We start from the raw sequence: 8,810 nt of genomic DNA, 5'->3' as shown, positions 1-8,810 counted from the left end.
GAGGGGCCAGAATAGACAGGATGTAGGTGTTACTGAGTGGTCAAATTAGACAGTATGTGGGGTTACTGAGGGGTCAGATTAGACAGGATGTAAGGTTACTGAGGGGTCAGATTAGACAGGATGTAAGGTTACTGAGGGATTCGATCAGACAGGATGTGGGGTTACTGAGGGGTCAAATTAGACAGGATATAGGGTTACTGAAAGGTCAGATCAGACCGGATGTAAGGTTATTGAGGGGTCAGATTAGACAGGATGTAGGGTTACTGAGGGGTCAAATTAGACAGGATGTGGGGTTACTGAGGGGTCAAATTAGACTGGATGTATGGTTATTGAGGGGTCAGACTAGACAGGATATAGGGTTACTGAGGGGTCCGATTAGACATGATATAAGGTTACTGTGGGGTCAGATCAGACAGGATGTAAGGTTATTTGAGGGGTGAGAGTAGACAGGATGTAGGGTTACTGAGGGGGTCAGATTAGATAGAATATAGGGTTACTGAGGGGTCAGATTAGACAGGATATAGAGTTACTGAGAGGTCATATTAGACAGGATGTAAAGTTACTGATGGGTCAAATAAAAGAGGATGCAGGGTTACGGAGGGGTCAGATAAGACAGGAAATGGGGTTACTGAGGGGTCAAATTAGACAGGATGTATGGTTATTGATGGGTCAGATTACACAGGATATAGGGTTACTGAGGGGTCAGATCAGAGAGGATGTAAGGTTACTGAGCGGTTAGATTAGACAGGATATAGGGTTACTGAGGGGTTAGATTAGACAGTATGTGGGGTTACTGAGGGATTAGATTAGACAGTATGTGGGGTTACTGAGGGGTCAGATTAGACAGGATGTATGGTTATTGAGGGGGCAGATTAGACAGGATATAGGGTTACTGAGGGCTCAGATTAGACAGGATATAATGTTATTGAGGGGTCAGACTAGACAGGATATAGGGTTACTGAGGGGTCCGATTAGACATGATATAAGGTTACTGTGGGGTCAGATCAGACAGGATGTAAGGTTATTGAGGGGTCAGATTTGACAGGATGTAGGTTTACTGAGGGTTCAGAATAGACAGGATGTAAGGTTATCGAGGGGGCAGATTAGACAGGATATAGAGTTAATGAGGGCTCAGATTAGACAGGATATAATGTTATTGAGGGGTCAGATTAGACAGGATATAATGTTATTGAGGGGTCAGATTAGACAGGATATAGAGTTAATGAGGGCTCAGATTAGACAGGATATAATGTTATTGAGGGGTCAGATTAGACAGGATATAATGTTATTGAGGGGTCAGATTAAACAGGATATATGGTTATTGAGGGGTCAGATTAGACAGGATGTAAGGTTATTGAGGGGTCAGATTAAACAGGATATAGGGTTACTGAGGGCTCAGATTAGACAGGATATAATGTTATTGAGGGGCCAGACTAGACAGGATATAGTGTTACTGAGGGGTCCGATTAGACAGGATATAGGGTTACTGAGGGGTCAGATCAGACAGGATGTAAGGTTATTGAGGGGTGAGAGTAGACAGGATGTAGGGTTACTGAGGGGTCAGATTAGATAGAATATAGGGTTACTGAGGGGTCAGATTAGACAGGATGTAGGGTTACTGAGAGGTCATATTAGACAGGATGAAAGGTTACTGATGGGTCAAATAAGAGAGGATGCAGGCTTACGGAGGGGTCAGATAAGACAGGAAATGGGGTTACTGAGGTGTCAAATTAGACAGGATGTATGGTTATTGAGGGGTCAGATTAGACAGGATATAGGGTTACTGAGCGGTTAGATTAGACAGGATGTAGGGTTACTGAGGGATTAGATTAGACAGGATGTGGGGTTACAGAGGGGTCAGATTAGACAGGATATAGGGGTACTGAGGGGTCAGAATAGACAGGATGTAAGGTTATTGAGGGGTAAGATTAGACAGGATATAGGGTTACTGAGGGGTCAGAATAGACAGGATGTAAGGTTATTGAGGGGTCAGATTAGACAGGATATAAGGTTACTGAGGGGTCAGATCAGACAGGATGTAAGGTTATTGAGGGGTCAGATTAGACAGGATATAAGGTCACTGAGGGGTCAGATCAGACAGGATGTAAGGTTATTGAGGGGTCAGATTAGACAGGATATAGGGTTACTGAGGGGTCAGATCAGACAGGATGTAAGGTTATTGAGGGGTCGGATAAGGTAGGATGTAGGGTTACTGAGGGGTCAGATCAGATAGGATGTAAGGTTACTGAGAGGTTAGATTAGACAGGATGTAGGGTTACTGAGGGATTAGAATAGACAGGATGTTGGGTTACTGAGGGGTGAAATTAGTCAGGATGTATGGTTATAAAGGGGTCAGATAAGACAGGATAAAGGGTTACTGAGGGGTCAGAATAGACAGTATGTATGGTTATTGAGGGGTCAGATTTGACAGGATGTAGGGTTACTGAGGGTTCAGAATAGACAGGATGTAAGGTTATCGAGGGGGCAGATTAGACAGGATATAGAGTTAATGAGGGCTCAGATTAGACAGGATGTAAGGTTATTGAGGGGTCAGATTAGACACAATATATGGTTATTGAGGGGTCGGATAAGGTAGGATATAGGGTTACTGAGGAGTCAGATCAGACAGGATGTAAGGTTACTGAGCGGTTGGATTAGACAGGATGTGGGGTTACTGAGGGACTAGATTAGACAGGATGTGGGGTTACTGAGGGGTCACATTAGACAGGATGTATGGTTATTAAGCTGTAAGACTAGACAGGATATAGGGTTACTGAGGGGTCAGAATAGACAGGATGTAAGGTTATTGAGGGGTCAGATTAGACAGGATATAAGGTTACTGAGGGGTCAGGTCAGACAGGATGTAAGGTTATTGAGGGGTCAGATTAGACAGGATGTAGGGTTACTGAGGGGTCAGATTAGACAGGATGTAAGGTTACTGAGGGGTCAGATTAGACAGGATGTAGGGTTACTGAGGGGTCAGATTAGACAGGATGTAAGGTTACTGAGAGGTCAGATCAGACAGGATGTAAGGTTACTGAGAGGTCAGATTAGACAGGATGTAAGGTTACTGAGGGATTAGATTAGACAGGATGTGGGGTTACTGAGGATTTAAATTAGACAGGATGTATGGTTATGAAGGGGTCAGATTAGACAGGATGTAGGGTTACTGAGGGGTCAGAATAGACAGGATGTAAGGTTATCGATCAGTCAGATTAGACAGGAGATAGAGTTAATGAGGGGTCAGATTAGACAGGATATATGGTTATTGAGGGGTCAGATTAAACAGGATATAGGGTTACTGAGGGGTCAGATTAGACAGGATATAATGTTATTGAGGGGTCAGACTAGACAGGATATAGGGTTACTGAGGGGTCCGATTAGACAGGATATAGGGTTACTGAGGGGTCAGATCAGACAGGATGTAAGGTTATTGAGGGTTGAGAGTAGACAGGATGTAGGGTTACTGAGGGGTCAGATTAGATAGAATATAGGGTTGCTGAGGGGTCAGATTAGACAGGATGTAGGGTTACTGAGAGGTCATCTTAGACAGGATGAAAGGTTACTGATGGGTCAAATAAGAGAGGATGCAGGCTTACGGAGGGGTCAGATAAGACAGGAAATGGGGTTACTGAGGGTCAAATTAGACAGGATGTATGGTTATTGAGGGGTCAGATTAGACAAGATGTAAGGTTACTGAGGGGTCAGATCAGACAGGATGTAAGGTTATTGAGGGGTCAGATTAGACAGGATATAAGGTTACTGAGGGTCAGATCAGACAGGATGTAAGGTTATTGAGGGTTCAGATTAGACAGGATGTAGGGTTACTGAGGGGTCAGATTAGACAGGATGTAAGGTTACTGAGGGGTCAGATTAGACAGGATGTAGGGTTACTGAGGGGTCAGATTAGACAGGATGTAAGGTTACTGAGGGGTCAGATTAGACAGGATGTAAGGTTACTGAGAGGTCAGATTAGACAGGATGTAAGGTTACTGAGGGGTCAAATTAGACAGGGTGTATGATTATTAAGGGGTCAGATTAGACAGGATATAGGGTTACTGAGGGGTCAGATTAGACAGGATGTAGGGTTACTGAGGGGTCAGATTAGACAGGATGTAAGGTTACTGAGAGGTCAGATCAGACAGGATGTAAGGTTACTGAGAGGTCAGATTAGACAGGATGTAAGGTTACTGAGGGATTAGATTAGACAGGATGTGGGGTTACTGAGGATTTAAATTAGACAGGATGTATGGTTATGAAGGGGTCAGATTAGACAGGATGTAGGGTTACTGAGGGGTCAGAATAGACAGGATGTAAGGTTATCGATCAGTCAGATTAGACAGGAGATAGAGTTAATGAGGGGTCAGATTAGACAGGATATATGGTTATTGAGGGGTCAGATTAAACAGGATATAGGGTTACTGAGGGGTCAGATTAGACAGGATATAATGTTATTGAGGGGTCAGACTAGACAGGATATAGGGTTACTGAGGGGTCCGATTAGACAGGATATAGGGTTACTGAGGGGTCAGATCAGACAGGATGTAAGGTTATTGAGGGTTGAGAGTAGACAGGATGTAGGGTTACTGAGGGGTCAGATTAGATAGAATATAGGGTTGCTGAGGGGTCAGATTAGACAGGATGTAGGGTTACTGAGAGGTCATCTTAGACAGGATGAAAGGTTACTGATGGGTCAAATAAGAAAGGATGCAGGCTTACGGAGGGGTCAGATAAGACAGGAAATGGGGTTACTGAGGGTCAAATTAGACAGGATGTATGGTTATTGAGGGGTCAGATTAGACAAGATGTAAGGTTACTGAGGGGTCAGATCAGACAGGATGTAAGGTTATTGAGGGGTCAGATTAGACAGGATATAAGGTTACTGAGGGTCAGATCAGACAGGATGTAAGGTTATTGAGGGTTCAGATTAGACAGGATGTAGGGTTACTGAGGGGTCAGATTAGACAGGATGTAAGGTTACTGAGGGGTCAGATTAGACAGGATGTAGGGTTACTGAGGGGTCAGATTAGACAGGATGTAAGGTTACTGAGGGGTCAGATTAGACAGGATGTAAGGTTACTGAGAGGTCAGATTAGACAGGATGTAAGGTTACTGAGGGGTCAAATTAGACAGGGTGTATGATTATTAAGGGGTCAGATTAGACAGGATATAGGGTTACTGAGGGGTCAGAATAGACTGGATGTAAAGTTATTGAGGGGTCAGATTAGACAGGATATAGGGTTACAGAGGGGTCAGATAAGACAAGATGTAGGGTTACTGAGGGGTTAGATTAGACAGGATGTAAGGTTATTGAGGGGTCGGATTAGACAGGATGTAGGGTTACTGAGGGGTCAGATTAGACAGGATTTAAGATTATTGAGGGGTCAGATCAGACAGGATATAGGATTACTTAGGGGTCAGAATAGACAGGATTTAAGGTTATCGAAGGGTCAGGTTAGACAGGATATATAGTTATTGAGGGGTCAGATTAGACAGGATATAGGGTGACTTAGGGGCCAGATTAGTCATGATATAGGGTTACTGTGGGGTGATATTAGACAGGATGTGGGGTTACTGAGGGGTCAGATTAGACAGGATGTAGCGTTACTGAGGGGTCAGATTAGACATGATATAAGGTTACTGTGGGGTGATATTAGACAGGATGTGGGGTTACTGAGGGGTCAGATTATACAGGACGTAAGGTTACTGAGAGGTTAGTTTAGACAGGATGTAGGGTTACTGAGGGGTCAGATTAGACAGTATGTGGGGTTACTGAGGGGTCAGATTAGACAGGATGTAAGGTTACTGAGAGATTAAATCAGACAGGATGTTGGGTTACTGAGGGGTCAGAATAGACAGGATGTAAGGTTACTGAGGGGTCAGATCAGACAAGATGTAAGGTTACTGAGAGGTTAGTTTAGACAGGATGTAGGGTTACTGAGGGGTCAGATTAGACAGTATGTGGGGTTACTGAGCGGTCAGATTAGACAGGATGTAAGGTTACTGAGAGATTAAATCAGACAGGATGTGGGGTTACTGAGGGGTCAGAATAGACAGGATGTAAGGTTATCGAGCGGTCAGATTAGACAGGATATAGAGTTAATGAGGAGTCAGATTAGACAGGATATAATGTTATTGAGGGGTCAGACTAGACAGGATATAGGGTTACTGAGGGGTCCGATTAGACATGATATAAGGTTACGGTGGGGTCAGATCAGACAGGATGTAAGGTTATTGAGGGGTGAGAGTAGACAGGATGTAGGGTTACTGAGGGGTCAGATAAGATAGATTATAGGGTTACTGAGGAATCAGATCAGACTCTCAGAGGTTAGATTAGACAGGATATAGGGTTACTGAGGGGTCAAATTAGACAGGATGTATGGTTATTAAGGTGTCAGATTAGACAGGATATAGGGTTACTGAGGGGTCAAAATAAACAGGATGTAAGGTTATTGATGGGTCAGATTAGACAGGATATAGAGTTAATGAGGGGTCAGATTAGACAGGATATATGGTTACTGAGGGGTCAGATAAGACAGGATATAGAGTTACTGAGGGGTCAGATTAGACAGGATATATGGTTACTGAGGGGTCAGATAAGACAGGATATAGAGTTACTGAGGGGTTAGATTAGACAGGATATAGGGTTACTGAGGGTTCAGATAAGACAGGAAATGGGGTTACTGAGAGGTGATATTACACAGGATGTAGGGTTACTGAGGGGTCAGATTCGACAGTATGTAGGATTACTTAGGGGTCAGATTAGACAGGATGTAAGGTTACTGATGGGTCAAATTACAGAGGATGTAGGGTTACTAAGGGGTCAGATTAGACAGGATATAGAGTTAATGAGGGGTCAGATTCGACAGTATGTAGGGTTACTGAGGGTTAGATTAGACAGGAATTGGGGATACTGAGGGGTCAGAGTATGTAGGGTTACTGAAGGGTCAGAGTATGTAGGGTTACTGAGGGGCTAGATTAGACAGGATATGGGATTACTGAGGGTTCAGATGAGACAGGATGTTGGGTTAGAGAGGGGTGAGATAAGACTGGATGTGAGGTTACAGAAAAGTCAGATCAGACAGGATGTAAGGTTATTGAGGGGTCGGATTAGATAGGATGTAGGGTTACTGAGAGGTAAGATTAGACTGGATGTAGGGTTACTGGGGGGTCAGAATAGACAGGATGTAAGGTTATTGAGGGGTCAGATTAGACAGGATATAGGTTTACTGAGGGATCAGATCAGACAGGATTTAAGGTACTGAAGGGTCAGATCAGACAGGATGTAAGGTTACAGAGGGGTCAGATAAGACAGGATATAGGTTTACTGAGGGATCAGATCAGACAGGATGTAAGGTACTGAAGGGTCAGATCAGACAGGATGTAAGGTTACAGAGGGGTCAGATAAGACAGGATATAGGTTTACTGAGGGATCAGATCAGACAGGATGTAAGGTACTGAAGGGTCAGATCAGACAGGATGTAAGGTTACAGAGGGGTCAGATAAGACAGGATATAGGTTTACTGAGGGGTCAGATCAGACAGGATGTAAGGTACTGAGGGGTCAGATCAGACAGGATGTAGGGTTATTGAGGAGTCGGAATAGACAGGATGTAGGGTTATTGAGGGGTCAGATTAGACAGGTTATAGAGTTACCGAGGGGTCATATCAGACAGGATGTAAGATTATTGAGGGGTCAGATTAGACATGATATAGGGTTACTGAGTGGTCAGATTAGACAGTATGTGGGGCTTCTGAGGGGTCAGATTAGACAGGATATGGGGTTACTGAGGGCTCAGATTAGACAGGATGTAAAGTTAATGAGGGGTTAGATTAGACAGGATGTAGGGTTACTTAGGGGTCAGATTAAGCAGGATGTGAGTTTAATGAGGGGTCAGATTAGACAGGATGTAAGGTTACTGAGGGGTCCGATTAGACAAGATCTGAGGTTACTGAGGGGTCAGATAAGCCAGGATGTAGGAATACCCAGGGGTAAGATTTAGCATGAGTATGCAGACCCACAGTTACATGTACAAAAGCATATTCTGCCAATTAGAATAAGTGCAAAGCTCATGTCCATTAGTACTAAAGGCCCCAATTTCATTTCTACCACTTAGGCTAGTTGATCTTTCGAATTGAATTTTCAGACAGGGATCATTGTCATGTTAGTTTTATGGGGAATTTAGTTGCTTCTAACCCAAACTTCAGATACCTGACGCCATTTTCCTTCATGGCTTCGTCCTCCAATATCTCAATGCAAGATACCATTTATTCATATTTCATTGCAACCAGGCCCATAAATACATCTACAAAGGTAATTTCTAAAATTGTCTAAAGTACAAGTTTGTGTCCTCACTATAATGTTTGTATTATTGTTTGTTTGAGTAGATGTAACCCCATGTGCCATTTTAAAGCAGTCATTGTCATTGTCCTGTGTTGGTGGTCCAGTGAGGACGGCTCAAATCCTGTCCATTAGCCGACACATAAAAAAATGTAGTTAAATATGCTTTTTGTCTTGCTCGAACTAGTACATTTATGTGAAAAATTTGCATATTTTGTGTTATTCTGTTAAATATTCCCATTTACAACTAACATAAATACATAATCATAAGCAAAAGAAGTGTTCGATTCTTTCTCGATCATGTCGGATCCTGTTATGCTTGATCCTGTCCTTTTCTACCCGATCCTAAATGTCGTCTTACCCGGAGTGAGAGGTATAATAGTATGATCACACGAAAAATATTTTGTTCCAGGGAAGCAAAGTTTGCTGTGTTTTCTTTAGATGGGAGATTAGTAATTTGCATGCATAAC

This window comes from Pecten maximus, unplaced genomic scaffold (genome assembly GCF_902652985.1).
Source record: "Pecten maximus unplaced genomic scaffold, xPecMax1.1, whole genome shotgun sequence".
Lineage (NCBI taxonomy): Eukaryota > Metazoa > Mollusca > Bivalvia > Pectinida > Pectinidae > Pecten > Pecten maximus.
Note: the sequence above shows the minus strand (reverse complement) of the source record.